Source organism: Chenopodium quinoa, unplaced genomic scaffold (assembly GCF_001683475.1).
Source record: "Chenopodium quinoa cultivar QQ74 unplaced genomic scaffold, ASM168347v1, whole genome shotgun sequence".
NCBI classification, from domain to species: domain Eukaryota; kingdom Viridiplantae; phylum Streptophyta; class Magnoliopsida; order Caryophyllales; family Amaranthaceae; genus Chenopodium; species Chenopodium quinoa.
The window spans coordinates 394,825-409,964 of NW_018742649.1; the positions used below are offsets into that span (position 1 = coordinate 394,825).

At 36.4% G+C, this 15,140-nt stretch overlaps 1 long non-coding RNA gene across 5 annotated transcripts; it reads right to left on the bottom strand.

Moving 5' to 3' along the window:
* Window positions 1-10,727: 10,727 nt before the first annotated feature.
* On the bottom strand, window positions 10,728-14,654 carry LOC110721966. 5 transcript variants are annotated; one of them, XR_002511491.1, is made up of 5 exons: window positions 14,241-14,654; window positions 13,915-14,057; window positions 12,827-13,033; window positions 12,429-12,700; window positions 10,728-11,078 (listed from the first exon to the last, which is right to left on the bottom strand). It is a non-coding gene; the product is annotated as an uncharacterized LOC110721966 (long non-coding RNA). The 5 variants fall into 5 exon arrangements; XR_002511492.1 differs by having other exon boundaries at window positions 12,827-13,037; window positions 13,958-14,057; window positions 14,241-14,653; XR_002511490.1 differs by lacking the exon at window positions 13,915-14,057 and having other exon boundaries at window positions 14,241-14,651.
* Window positions 14,655-15,140: the final 486 nt, after the last annotated feature.

Below are 15,140 nucleotides of genomic sequence, written 5' to 3' on the forward strand. Positions count from 1 at the left end.
TAATAAAAAAAAACGGTTATTAAAAGAAAAGAGGGAAAGTAAAAAAAGAAGGCGTAAGAAACTTACGATGTCGCGCCACTCTCGAACCGAGAGGTGATGTTCTGGATCCCACTTAAGGACCCTAGGGTCCCAGTCGGGAGGAGCCTCATAGATCACATCCTCCTGGCGACGTCTATAAGGAGCGACGCGTCGCTCTCGAACCTCCTCACGAGGCCGGGTCACCCTCTTTCGTGGGCGAACTACCTTGTCAGGATTGACTAGAATCTCCTCAGCGTCGACAAATGGAGGCGACTCCATGCTATAATAGACGAGATTTCACTATTAGTTCATTTTTTCCTAAACTAATAATCGTGTTCTAGATCCATTTCGGTAGCATAACGGCTGCCGATAGGACAAAACACAAAAATCGAATGCCACCCATACTTGGGGGCTACGATACCTGCAGTCAAACTCAGTAAATGGGGGCTTTTAACACCCACAAAAGCCATCCTATACCATTTTCAACTAAGCATTCAAGGGATTATGTTTCAAAATCACAAAGAATCAACTATTCCAAGACGAATAATAGTAACACCAACACAATTATCGTCCACCAAACAATCTTCAAGTTCGAATATGGCAAAAACAAGCTAAGTATACACTTCGCGCCATTTTTTTCAATTTCAAAATTTGCAAAATGTGAATTATGAAAGTAATACTAGTTCTAATACTACAATCTACTTCATAATCAACAAGTATAACCAAAATGAGCAAGAAAAGCAACAGATTCAAGCAAAATTCGAACAAAAAGAGCAACAACGAACTTAAACAAAGAACCATACAAGGTTCAATACTTAACCATTTTTCATGAAATTTTTTGCAGAAAACTCCTTAAACATAGCATAAGAACATGGAACAAACAATTCAAGAATAATGGACCGAATAAAAAATCCCCAAATTCTAAATTTGGGGTTTTACGATTCGAAAAAACGCTCAAATGCCAGCTAAGAATGAACGAATTTAAGCAAAAAACTTACATTGGATTATGGAAAATGTGAATTAAGAGCGAGATTTTCTTCCTTCTGCTTTGAAAATTGCAAAAAATGGAGCTCTTTAGAGTGAAAAAGAGTCGAAAATGGAGGAAGGAAGGAGAGAGAGAGCGAAATGAAAAATCGCATTCGCGATTTTCTTTTTGCTGAACTAAGTGTCGAGCGCAACTTCAGATGTTGCGCGTGACATAGCAGCGCAACTCATAACGATGCGCGCGCCTGGCCAGCGCGACCCACTGAGTTGCGCGGATACTGGTCACTAAAATGATCGGTATCCGGATTTTGATCTGTTTGATCATTTTTTCAACGGTTTTTGCTCGTTATTAGACGTAATGTGTAGGGAATATTTCAAGCGTTATCCCTAGCTTGAACCTTACTGTGATCATACACTAAAGTACGGTGGCGTCCAAAGCGGAAGAAAATAGAGTAAAAGAGTCGCCAACAAGTGTTTTAAGAACTTGTAAACCGTTTACGTGGTGAAGGTTACACCCCTTAACGATCCAGGAGATCGTCAACTCCAATAGGTCTTGAACCATGACTGATAGTTCGAGAATGAAGGTACAAATCCAACCTAAAAGAAATTGAATCTGCCCTAATAATAGGCCTTTACTTTATTCTGATCGTATTCATGTGCGCTTTTTGACTAACATGCAACTAATAGGTTAACCCTAAACCTGTTTATCTATATTGGTTGAATATATATGCACAAATAAATCTATTATTGGCGATCACTTAAATTATAATCATATTAACCCTAAACAAGATCATTAATTATCTTATTAAGCGTGATTTCAAGTACCAATTCCCTTTAAACATGCATAAAAAGGTGTGATCAAGCAATAAAAATAAATATATCAAGCAACATAATAATAATCAAATTATATATATAAGTTATCCTTCAATTAACAAATAACATGAAAGAATTCGTAAATTTACAAATTACGTAAATTAATTCATAAATTAACAAATTATGTAAAACGATTCGTAAATTAACAAATTACGTGAAACAATTCGTTAATTAACAAATTACGTTAAATTATATAATTTGACACAACAATAATCATAATAATAATCATAATTATCATGATCATGTTCATGTTAAAGCATAATAATAGTAAGATCCTAGGCATGATACTAACAAGATGAATAACAAACCCTAGCATGTCACAAAACAATAAAGATCAAAGCTTTAACCCTAACATGATACTAACATGAATATTAGGAAAGAAAATAAGAAGCATCATAACAATCATACTTGATTTAAAGAACTTATTCTTTATCCTAAACATGATACTAGGAATCATTGTTTTAATCATACTTGATATTAAAAATTACCTTAAACATGATACTAGGAATCAAAATAATAACATAAACATGATTTCTATATCAAAATATCAATTAAACAATTAATGAACTTACTTTAATGCCTCGTACCTCTTTCTAATAACAAAATACACATTAGTAACTTCAAGGAAAATAATAAAACAATTAAATTAAATAATTGAAAGAGAGATTTGGGACCAAACCCTCATAAATTAAAATCTTTCACGTCTAGGGCGAAGGCAATTTCGAACAATGCTAGGTGTGTCTAGTGAAAATGTATGAGGGATTTTGTTTGTAAAAGAGTTGGTTTAGAAAGAGAGAGAATCAAGAAATTCTTGATGAGAGTTGGTGAGAAAGAGAATTGGTGAATGAAAACGGAGTTTTTAGAAGACTATTTATAGAGAAAATCAGCCAAAAAAGATAGAAAATCGAAACAGAGATCTGACGTGCATAAAACATAATTAGCGTCGACGCTGGCAATTAGCGCCAAGCGCCAAAACTTAGCGCTAGGCGCTAATGCTTATCGTCAGGCGCTAATAATCAGTTTCACGCGTTTTTGTTTTTATCATATCTTTTGATCCGGAAGTCCAAATAAGGAATATAATATGTCTTTGAAAGCTCTTAAAGTCTAATTTCTAACCCAATTAGAATCAGATTAAAATATTTTGTAGATTAAAAGATATGGCCGAAATAGTGGGACGGTGTCAGTTTTTGATAGTGTCATGTCTCATTCATATCTTTTCCGTTATAACTCGGATTTAATATTATAATTTATCATTGGTAAGATAATTTCAAGATCTATCCAAACAAATAAGATTTGGATAAATATTATGAGGCACGAAAAAAAATCTGAATATATTCCACTTCGTACAAAATAAGGATTCTTAAAAAGGAGTAGTTTTATTCAATTTCAAACTCTTTAAAACATAATTATCAATCCTAACTCCATTAGGATTTAAAAGAACCTTCTAGAGTATTCTAGAAGACTATAATCAATCCTAATAGCTTTAGGAATGATAATTAATAATAGCCCTTCCCCTAGATCATTGGGCCGCATATAAAAACTAAACTGGGCCCAATTTAGTATTTTGGCCATAACTTCCTCATTATTCATCGGAATTGGGCTTATAATATATCGTTGGAAAGGTCTTTCAAGCCCCATCCAACTACACCATTATTGGACCCTTATCATGGACAAAACCAAACTGGAATGCTCATTTTTCATAAATAAGGTAAGAAAAGAAATATTTTCAAATATAGAAAGAGGAGATATTTTAATAAAAACATCCTCATTACTAGAATTTTCACACTTTTTCTTTGTTCGATAATCAAATGACATGAAAGGTATTCATCACTGGGTTTGACTGAGTTTGGGTGTCTACAAAAGCCCCCACTTTGACTGAGTTTGGAGAAACGCAAGTTTCAAAAACGAAAGTCAAAGTATCGATATGGACGGAGAATGATTCAGAATGTTCGGCGATCCTAAATCACTCTTGTAACACCGATACCTACAAAACTAGCGTTAGTTAAAATAGATAAAAGAGTTAAGAAACGTGTATCTTGCACCGTCGAGCACACGTCTCCGAAGGTAACCGATTTGTTGTTGTTGCATTGTTGTTGTTGTGACAACCTTCCACAATCTATGGAATGCCATCTTGTTGTTTTAATGTCCACTCGCCTCTAAACAATGGAACTTTTTTGATATGTCCACGCGCCTCTGAACAAAGAGCTTCTTTTAAATATGTCCACGCGTCTCTGAACAAAGAGCTTCTTTGAAATATGTCCACGCGTCACTGAACAAAGAGCTTTTGAATGATATGTCCACGCGTCTCTGAATAAAGAGCTTGATAATAGGATGCCCACGCGTCTCTGAGCAAAAGAGCTTGATAATAGGATGCTCACGCGTCTCTGAGCAAAAGAGCTTGAAAGAAATGTCCACGCGTCTCTGAACAAAAGAGCTTGAAAGAAATGTCCACGCGTCTCTGAACAAAAGAGCTTGAAAGAAATGTCCACGCGTCTCTGAACAAAAGATCTTGAATGTTTATTGCGATAATATTCCGAAGAAAAATTTCCGAAGACCAACGCTTGTCGATCTCTAAAGCTCGCTTGAACTTTGCTTCCGCTATGCCAGTACGTCGGCGGTTTGCTGCTTGTGAAACATTATGTCAGTGCCTCTGCTGTTTATGAACCAGTATGTCGGTGTCTCTGTTATTTATGAACCAGTACGTTGGTGTCTCTGCGATGAGCAAATAATTAGGCGCTTTAAGCTAAGTGAGACGGTCAGGTCGATCACTTATTGCGATTGCAATCAAGCTGACTACTTGATCATGTCAAATTGCTTATAGGGGTTAACTGGCGTACCAAGGAACCCAAAATTGCTGAAAGAGGTTGAAATAATTTTCTGAGTGGTTTAGCGTTCTTTCGCTGCTGAAATATCTCTGGCGCTAAGAATTGGCTCTATCGCCAGACACTGGGATCTAGCGCCAGGCGCTTAAAACTTTTGCCAGACGCCAGATGTTTTCGTCTGGCGCTGGAGTAGGGTCTTCCCTATTCTACTGCACATGTATTTATTTTTTACTATAGGACTTTGCTAATTTCTTTAATTATCTTAGGGTTGACCTAAGCACTTCATACTTCGTGATGCAATGACAATTATGATTGATGAGTGATGTTGATATGACAAGGCATGCTTCAACGTTGTGTTAAGATTCCATGACAAAGGGTTCCTAACGGAAGTATATTTGGTCATGTATCTGTGTAGTGTATGAAATTGATACTAAAGTTAGGCCGCAAGGGCTAAGTGTGTGGGAAAATATATTGAAAAGAGTCAAATGGTGGTGACTCTTAGGCTAGGTAAGCTAATGATGTAGGGATAAAGCCCCCAAGTCTAGCTCTAAGTAAATAGGGATGAGCATAGAAGATCCCTTGATATGATCATGAAGTGTGAATGTGAATGCATTTTTATTACCGTCGCACCTCGATGTGAGGTTGCCTACGTATCCGTTAGGAATCAGGCCGAACATAGCTCTAGTCGAACCTCGCACAAGTGTGTGTATACCTCAAAAAGGTCTTTTTAAGGGTTGTAACGTGGTTAGGCTAAAGATTGAAGAATAAAGGGATAAAGGCTCAAGACCCTAGATAAGCCCCCCAAGGTGTGCAATCTTGCTTTTGAATTTTTATATTTTTATGCTTGAGGTTTCTCACTCTTTTTTAGCTCTTTCTTTTTAATTTTGCTCTCTTTTTTTTTTGCTTTAGCATTTATTTTAATTTTATAAGTGTGGGCGATCCCGATCATGCGATCTATCACTCACTTGGCATTCATGTTTCTCAAGGACGGTACCGAGCACTCGATAAGAGACGCAATCTGAGACGTGTTCATATCAAAGACATGTTCATGTCAAAGACATTGGAATACTTGCCCATTTTGTACACTGTTATTTATTTTTTTCTTATTTTATTTATTTTTTTTCTATTTTAATCTTTTGAAATCACTCGAGCTTTTTATGAAATTGAAAATTGCATAAGTTGCACACCATCTCATCCCAAAGTTAGGTAGATGTAGGTTGAAAAATGAAAGGTCTATCGTTAGACGAGGCTCAAAGTGGTTTATGAAGAAAGGATTGTAAATTAGAAAGGTGAAAGGCAATATGATGTGACTACAAGGGGTGCCTTAAATCATTGGTATACCTTGTGCTTAGTTTGACATGAAATTTTTTTTTAATGTAATGAAATGATCATATGTAAGAAAATAAATGCTCATTTTTATTAAAGGAAAAGAAATAATGATCCTACAAAATGAATCTAAGGGGAATAAAAAGGTGCCTATACTAGACTTATTGGGGAAAGGGTAAATAAAAAATAGAAAAAAGATCATGGAATCTTGTCGTTTAAGCTTGTGTCTTGTCCCTTGGCTTATCATCACTTGGTGTTCTTGCCGACTGGAGGTATTGGAAGCCCGTTATTGTCGATCAAATATTGGATTGCTTCCTTTAGCTTCCAACAGCTCTCAGTAGTATGACCCCTACCTTGATGGTACTCACAACGTACATTTGGGTTCCAACTAGGCAATCTCTTCTCAAGTGGGGGATCTTGAATGGGTCCAATAGGAGTAATGAGTCCTTTTGCATGGAGTCGATCGAAAGCATCATCGTAGCTAATTCCAATAGGGGTGAAATCCTTTCTTAGTTGCTTTCTAAATCCTCGATTATCCATGGCTAAGATTTCATTAAGGTCGAAAGTACCAATATTGTTACTAGAGTAGGTGTTTTCGGAAGAAGAAGGATAGTCATTCTTCTTTCCTTTACAACCACTGTTTTTATTATTACTAATCTTGGCCTTCTTGTCGCGCGGGGGAACATTAAGGAGATTTGGATCAATGAGATCTTGAACACGGTCTTTGAGGGCGAGACATGCTTCAGTGGTGTGACCACGACCTCTATGGTATCGACAATAAGAATTTGGATCCCAATTGGGAAACCGTTTTTTGGGCGGAGGGTCTTGACTGGGACCAATGGGGTGAATAAGACCTTGATCGTGAAGATGGTCAAAAGCTTCATTGTAATTCATTCCTATTGGTGTGTATTCTTCAATGGTCCATTTTTCCCGTGGCTTAGGAGCATTGAGTTCTTCATTAAATCCTTGGCGAGAATTTTGTTCGATAACCATCACCCGATTTGCTAATCCTTCTACCACATTCAAGAGCATGGCAACAACATCTTGCAGTTTTCGAACGTCCTCTTTTGGACTTGACGAGTCTTCCCTGGTATTATCTAAGAAAAGACTTTCATCTTCCTCAATTATGGCCACTTCATCGAGAGAGGTTATATAAGTTGTCTCGATCATGGGCTCACCTACAGGTGTGGTAAGAAGTGATGGATCGAAGGATTTTTTATCTTCTTCAATGGCTAGAACCTCGGAAGTTTTATTGTCATCGATTAGATCTTGAATAGCTTCTTTGAGTTTCCAACACTCCTCAGTGTCGTGACCCGTTCCTTGGTGATATTTGCAGTGCTTATTAGGGTCCCACTTGGGTGGCCTGGCTTCTGGAACTGGATCTTTGATGGGCCCTATGGGCATGACTAGTCCTTTGTGATGTAGCTTCTCGAAAGTTGTTTCATAACTCGTACCAAGTGGAGTGAACACTCTTTTTGACCTCTGGATTCGCAATTTAGAGGCGTTCATAGCATGTATCTCATTAATGGGAGAGGAAGAAGAAGGATGGTCGTTCTTCTTTCCTCTCGCACTATTATCTTTCAGAAGGTCATCTTCAATGTCAATGCCTATATTATACACAGCCTTGAAAGTATTCAAGTTGTGTTGGTATTTTAAGTGCTTTGAATACTTCCCTTGGAGATTCTTGATAAACATCCTCACAGATTCTTTTTCGGTAGGAACCTTGACCATATTAGCAGAAGTTTCCCTCCATTTGTTGAAGAAAGAAGTGAACCCTTCGTTTTCTTTTTGTTTTAACATCTCAAGTTGTCTGTGGTCTGTTTCGTCTTGAATGTTGCACTTATATCTATCTATGAAAGAGTTTGTTATCGACTCCCAAGAAGAGGTTTTCTCTTTGTCAAGGGAAAAGAACCATTGTTGACAAACGGTCTCAAGAGATAAAGACAACAAAGAATGAAAGACTTTCTTATCAATCCCCTTAATGTTCATCATGGTTTCAAAGCTCTTAGATGAAAATAAGGGTTGTCAGTTGCCTTGAATTTTGGGATGTCGTTGGCATTGAAATTCTGCGGAAGAAGATCTTTGTCCACCGAGAACCCTTGTGAGCTAATGCCTTGAAACTTGTAGTCACTAGACAAATTGCTCAAACTTTCTTGCATGAGGTCCATCTGTTGTTGCTTCATAGGGTCATTGATCTTGAGGGTTAAAACCTTCAATGCCTCAGTCACGGTAGTCAATTGATTCTTAAGTTCATTGACTTTTTCTTGAGTTGCCATTATCCTCTTAGCTTTCGTCTTTGGACGGAACAGTTTATCAAAAAGTAAGACTTGAACAAAGGTGCTGTATTTGATTAATCGCCCTTCTCTCCTTGACCAAGTATTGTGGAAAGGGAAATTATGGATATTCATTGTTAATTATTTGACTCAACTTTATTCAACATGCATAGATGAAAGAAGGTAGGAAGAATGAAGGTTGTAATGTGAAGAAAGCATGTACAGAATGGAAAGATGATGTAGATGGAGAAATATGAAAAAAATTAGGAATAGAATGTACCCCCAACTCAAATGACAGAGAAAACCGACTCATGCATGAACCTAAGACAAGGTCATGGTGTATATACATATTAGTGGGTGCCTTATTGTGAGTGCAAGTGACATGTTAAGACTCGTGTCATGACCATGTGGCTAGACTATGTGATTAGACTCGAACAAAGACTAAGTTAAGACCTCACGTATATGCATTAAACTGGACAGGATCTGGTATTTTAGTCATAACTTTTGATCTGTGACTCTGATTGGGATGAAACCAACGCCAAATTAAAGATAAAACTCGGGGCTACAGATCCATAGGTTTTACGACTCGTAGTTCTTCCTATAACTCCGGCTATGACCAAAACAAGTTGACGTTTGTGCAGTATACGGGAATAAAAATTCGGGTTGACTTAAAGGAAGTATGACTTGATTTTAGACATATTTATTAGATCAAATTAATTAATTAATTAATTAAGCAAAGTCCTTTAGTCATTAATTAGTTTATTAAGACTTATTTACAAACACAAGTCAAACCAAACGGTTAGTTTAGTCACATAATAAGTATGCCCAAGTAAGAGATGCACAAGTAGCCAAGTAGGCACAATATGATGCAATGAGTTTGCAACCTAACAGTGGCTCTACTTCTCTAAAGTTCGAGATATGGGTTAGTCAAAGAGGGTCCTTGGTTAATTGTTCGGATGCACCGCGCAGAAGCCTTACCTTTGAAGGGTTGGCGCGAGTGGATAGGACACCGCGAGTTAAAAACTCGCTTCCATAGTTTGGTGAATTCAACATTCTCGGATGTACCCTTTGTTGCACAGGGCGTTCAATCAGGTAGATGGAGCATGAATTCCCAGAGGGTTATTTCCATATGTAGAACACATATGGGTTTCAGAAAAGTGAGAAAAATTCAATCAGGAAGTAGGATTGAGCAAACACTGCTAAAAACTGGTCAAAATTAGAACGCATATTTCTGGCTCGGTATTGGAAGAACTTGGCGCTAGCAAACAGAGGTCGGCGCCACAATTTGGCTTTAGCGCCTGGCGACAGAAGCTGTCGCCTAGCGCTAAAGTCAAATAAGTGGCGCTATACTTTGTTTCCTGACGCTAGTTCCTACATGCCTCAGCAGCTTTCTGTGCTCGATAAAATTTTCCAGTTTCGCGTAGCATTATTTCGGTCCTAGTTATGAAAGATATTCCTCAAATTACCTACGTGTAAAAATCCTATGTTTTAACTCATTACGGATGGTCTTTCCAGTGAGATCTTTTTTATGCATATGACAATAATGTTAATCAAAATTACGTACATGAAATACTTAGAACTTTTCGAGTCTCATCCACTCATTCTAAATCATTGCCGAAATAAATTTTAGGAATTAAAATAGAAACCCTCCCTAGTGGAGTCGTCGCCAAAAACTATAGGGAAAATTTCAAGCGTTATCCCTAGCTTGAACCCCACTATGATCATACACTAAAGTACGGTGGCGTCCAAAGGGGAAGAAGATAAAGTAAAAGAGTCGCCAACAAGTTTTTTAAGAACTTGTAAACCATTCACGAGGTGAAAGTTACACCCCTTAACGATCCAGGAGATCGTCAACTCTAATAGGTCTTGAACAATGACTGATAGTTCGGGGATGAAGGTACAAATCCAACCTAAAAGAGATTAAATCTGCCCTAATAATAGGCCTTTACTTTATTCTGATCGTATTCATGTGCGCTTTCCACTAGTGGAAAAAACGCCATCCGTAACGGGCAAAAATTTCCCATCCGTAATGGGCAGCGGCCGTTACGTATGCGGCCGTTTCGGATGGCCTTTCGTATTCATAACGGGCACCGTCAGTTACGAATAATAGGTTATTCATAACGGGCTCTTCAGGTGCCCGTTACGAATAACGGGTTATTCGTAACGGGCATATCAAAGTGCCTGTTATGAAAAACCCCGTTATTCGTAACGGGCTTTTTAAGTGCCCGTTACAAATAACGGAATTTTTTGTAACGGGCTTTTCAGGTGCCCGTTACGAATGACAGAGTTATTTGTAACGGGCTTTTCAGGTGCCCGTTACAAATGACGGAGTTATTTGTAACGGGTAGGTTCTGCCCGTTACGAATATTGTGAAATCCAATTTTTAAAAAAAAAAATCCAGCACATGCTGGACAGCTAGCTTGCACAATTATTTTGTCAATATATATATATTTATATTATACAAGTATATTTTACACTTGATAATTAACGAGTAAAATCAGGCATCATACTTCCCGCAACATACTGCCTACAAGAGTCCCAGATCGTGTATTGTTGGAGTTTAGATTAGATATGTTACACTAAAGATCTACAAATTTTGCATAGGGATAACCACAGTACCCTAACGAGCAACAGAGTACTATTGTAACCATCTTTCTCACTCAAAAGCCGCATAGCATCCCCCTTGCGAGAATTTCCTTGCAAATAGAAAGCAAGGAGCAGCTGTAGAATTAGTTCGGCACCACTCTGTTCTGAACTCGGTCTCATATACATGGTTGATATCCTATCAAATACAGCCAGCAGGGCATCATTAATTTGGCAGTACCATAAAATAAATTGCAATGAACTTCAGAAATTGCGAAATTCAGAAATTTACAACAAAAATTACAACTTGCAAAATTCAGAAATTGACTTTTCTATATTTGCCTAGACAACCTCACTATAAAAATAATGAGCACATAAGAATAAAAGCAAAAATTTCCTACTACTCCCGTAGATCAAAAACATAAGTATTAATGCGCTCTGCATACATAAAGAGAGTCTCAATGAGCCATGTAAATAGTACTAGTACTAGATATATGACTCAACTTTCATAAATCACTAATATATGGGACAAGGTAGAGGAATTCATCAAGTTAGGACTTGGGTGTGTTATATATTTCAGTATTCCAGCACGCAAATTGTAGTTGTAAACATGATCGAAAAACAACATTAATGAAGAACCTGTCACTTTTATTCCAAGTTTCAAAACCACCACTCGGTCCTACAAACTACACATTGTGAAAGGGCAAGGTCTCATTGAAACAGTATGGGAAAGTCAGTCAACATTAATTCTAACATGGTTATAAGTCTGGGGAAGTCAGTTATGAATTGACCAAGCTGTCTACTAGGCTATGCTCGCTATTTGCACTAGGATATAAGAGGTATATATTGTGTAGGAGAACCCATCACAATTGCCTTCATTTGGCCATAAGGCCTCCCCTGATGTCCTGATGATATATATGCGCGTTTCCACAAACTCTTATAAGGCTATGTTAGGCTGTGATTATATAGGTTGCAACTAATGACTTCTTTTCACCTTAAAATTTTCTAGGTTAAAGGCAACTAAAAAGAGAATTAAGGTGTATAATAGTTTTGATAAGAAACAATTAGTACATAAAGGCTCATAGGTTAATCAAAAATCAATATAAATGCCATCAAATCAAAAGAAAATTAAGCGAGAATTGGACACACCGTGACAGAACTGGTTTTATATCAGACAATCTTATTATAGCAGCAAACTTAAGTTGTGTAACACCCAACCTAATAATATATATAGCATTTACATATGTGAAAAGGCTTTAAATAGATAGCTCTAAAACGTCTGAAGTAGCTTAAAACTTGATAATTTATTAGCAGACCCTTGTGATAGACCAATTCGAATGACTCAGAATCAACATGATGGATTATGATAATTATTATGTGTATAATGGCATCAAAACATGAACTAGATAAGTGAAAACCAAACTCTACACATTTTAGGTACAAGTGATATCAGACCATAAGGATTGTAGAGGGGAAAAAGAAATTGCATGACACAAAATAGAATTCAGGACTATGGACTAACAGAGTAACAGATACAGAGGAAAATTACCTTCACATCTTACATTGAAAAATTCCTCATCACTGTACCGAGTACATAGAACCTAGATATTTCCCACAAGAATAAGTGTTAATCAATTTTGATTCGTGAGCTGAAGTTCAAAGATTAGAACATATCGCTTGATTCTTAAAAGGCTTCATAGAACCTAGATATTTCCCACAAGAATAAGTGTTAATCAATTTTGATTCGTGAGCTGAAGTTCAAAGATTAGAACATATCGCTTGATTCTTAAAAGGCTTCCCTTTTATTGTTTCTGGCAGAACCTGCAAAAATGACACATGGTATTGTATAATCAGATATAAGAATGATCTAGGAACTAAATTATAAGTAATAAGAATGATCTAGTTACTCATTGAGCAGCATCAAATGAGCAAGGCAATAAGTTTAACCTGGTGGCAGAGGTAGGTATTTCGGTTATTATGCTATCTATAGTTCCATGACTTCTATGCTATTTATAGTCTTCATCTTGGAGATGACTAGATAAATAATTGAGAGCCTCCAAAGCATTACCACATACGGCAGGACGCTCCTCCAGCTTTACTTCACCACTTTCTAGTACATTCACAACCTCAGAGAAGTATTTCAGCATCTGTCTGCTGCCTATGTGTATATTAGACTCATGTTAGCATTTCAGTAAGCAATAAAAAACCAAACAAAATGATAATCAAATAATCATATACTAAACATAGTGGCATGATATTTCAACTATGGACAAAATATCCAGTTAGGTGTAGGATTATACTTATAGAAGTTATCAAACAACCATATACTAAACAAATTGGCATTATATCTACTCATCCAATCCAACATGATAATCACAAGTTAAAAGATAGATTTGAGAAACAAAATAAAAAAAATAAAGAAAGAAACTACTATACCATTGCAATCAGAAGAAAGACGAGACCTCAAAAAAAGGCAATAAAAAATAATCAAACATAAAGAAAACTAGTAAATGTAAGTTAGAATCCAACAATTACCATTTACCAATTAGTTCCTAAGTTTCCACTTTCAAAATTAAAATATTCTTCTAGAAATGACTCCAACAATCTAAACATTTTAATATTTTTTACTTGTAAAAAGTTTAGCATCATTTGTGAACTCTTTTAGAAAAGTCAGACTCATAGACTAGTAAACTACTGTTGATATAATAAAGTTTGAGGATTTCATACGATTATGCTACATGAAGTGGGCATTAACAGAAGCTAATTAAAAGTATTTAATTAAGTTTAATTCTAATTGAGATTTATCTTGAGTTGATGATGACATTGACAAGAACCTAGTGATTAGCAAGAATGGCAACAAGAAGCACTTTGTATAACCAAAGGGAACCTGAAAGTTATTCTTATTCCTCTTATCCATCTAAACTAAAAAGATTAAAAGCTATATATCCTACATAGTACTAAAATTGAACAAATGACGAGCGCAGACAAGTGAAACAACTCTAGACACTAATAACAAAGTAGAAATCAAAACATACGTCGTGAACTAGGAATACTAATTGATCGGAATCATGTATACACCTGAATTATGTATACACCTTTAATATCAAGCAATGCACACAAACAAGCTCATCTTGTCTTCCAAATCCTCTCTCGACACAAATTTTACAGCTTAAATAATCTGGAAAGTTTCAATAGCAAACCAAATACTAAATTATTAACACTCTAATCGATTCAAAAGCAGCTAAATCTTAAAAGACATACCTTTTCATCAGAAAGATGAGCTTACCATATTAAAATTAATCAAACATAAAAAATAATAATCAATTAAAATCAAACTTCATGACATAGGCTCTCAACTTACAGCTATAAATCCGAACTCAAGCTCCCTCTCCATAATTAGTAGACCAATTCAAATCTAATTGCTTTCTCTTGAAGAAGAAGCGAACTTCTCCAGTCTAATTGGCTTGAAAAAAATCAAAGAGATATAACCATACCCATAACGTACTGTGATGTTTTTTTACCTGAATCATCACCGCCATATCCACTTCCGAGTAACGAGATTCGTACAAAAGACATCCTAAATCGGGTCCTCTACCATTGATGCGATTCAGAGGAGAGAGAAAGAGGGGAAATTTTGGGAATTAGGGTGGTGAAATGGAGGATATTGAGTAAGATGAATCAGTCGTAGAAGAGAGAAATTAAGTTAGCAAAATGAGAGGTGAGAGAGGAGAGAGGAGAGAATGGAGTGTTTGACGGCTAGGAGTGTGAAACCCTAATAATTAGTAATGGGCTCCTCTTTTCATGAAGTCCTCTTTTCAGCTGTGGGCCAAATATTTGTAACAGCCACATGGTGACCATCATGTGTCCGTTACAAATAATATAGTATTCGTAACGGACACCATCCGTTACAAATAATATAGTATTCGTAACGGACACATGGTGTCCGTTACGAATAAATATTTATTCTTAACGGACAATATTTTGCCCGTTACGAATGTATTTAATGTAACGGGCATAGCTTTGCCCGTTACAAATAACCCGTTACAAATGAAACTTTTTCTACTAGTGTTCTGACTAACATGCAATCAATAGGTTAACCCTAAACCTGTTTTATCTATGTTGGTTGAATATTAATGCACAAATAAATCTATTATTGGCGATCACTTGAATTATAATCATATTAACCCTAAACAAGATCATTAATTATCTTATTAAGCGTGATTACAAGTAACAATTCCCTTTAAACATGCATAAAAAGGTG